Source organism: Pyrgilauda ruficollis, unplaced genomic scaffold (assembly GCF_017590135.1).
Source record: "Pyrgilauda ruficollis isolate IOZ18807 unplaced genomic scaffold, ASM1759013v1 scaffold19012, whole genome shotgun sequence".
Taxonomy (NCBI): Eukaryota; Metazoa; Chordata; class Aves; order Passeriformes; family Passeridae; genus Pyrgilauda; species Pyrgilauda ruficollis.
Window position 1 is genome coordinate 1 of NW_024518111.1, and position 284 is coordinate 284.

At 71.5% G+C, this 284-nt stretch overlaps 1 long non-coding RNA gene across 1 annotated transcript; it reads left to right on the plus strand.

The window, feature by feature from the left end:
* The first annotated feature begins 2 nt into the window (after positions 1–2).
* LOC121352635 lies at positions 3–237 on the plus strand. The gene is made up of 2 exons (XR_005954975.1): positions 3–40; positions 122–237. It is a non-coding gene; the product is annotated as an uncharacterized LOC121352635 (long non-coding RNA).
* The last annotated feature ends 47 nt before the right edge of the window (positions 238–284 follow it).

A 284-nucleotide genomic window follows, 5' to 3' on the forward strand; every position in this document is an offset into this window, starting at 1 on the left:
GGCGGCGGGCGGCGGCAGCGAGCGCGGGGAGCCGGCCTGGGTGAGGCCCCGGGGGCGGGCGGCGGCGCGGGGCGGGGGTTGCCGTGGGAAGCCCGGTTAACGGCGGTGCCCCGGCCGGCAGGACTCGTACTACCAACCGCGCGGGCTGGAGAAGCACACGGACAGCGTGCTGGCGCTGGTGAGCGGGCGGACGCGCTCGGCCTCGAGAAACGGCCCCGGAAACACCGAAAAACACCCAAAAACACCCGAAAAAACAGCCCAAAAAGAGCCCGGAAAACCCCAAA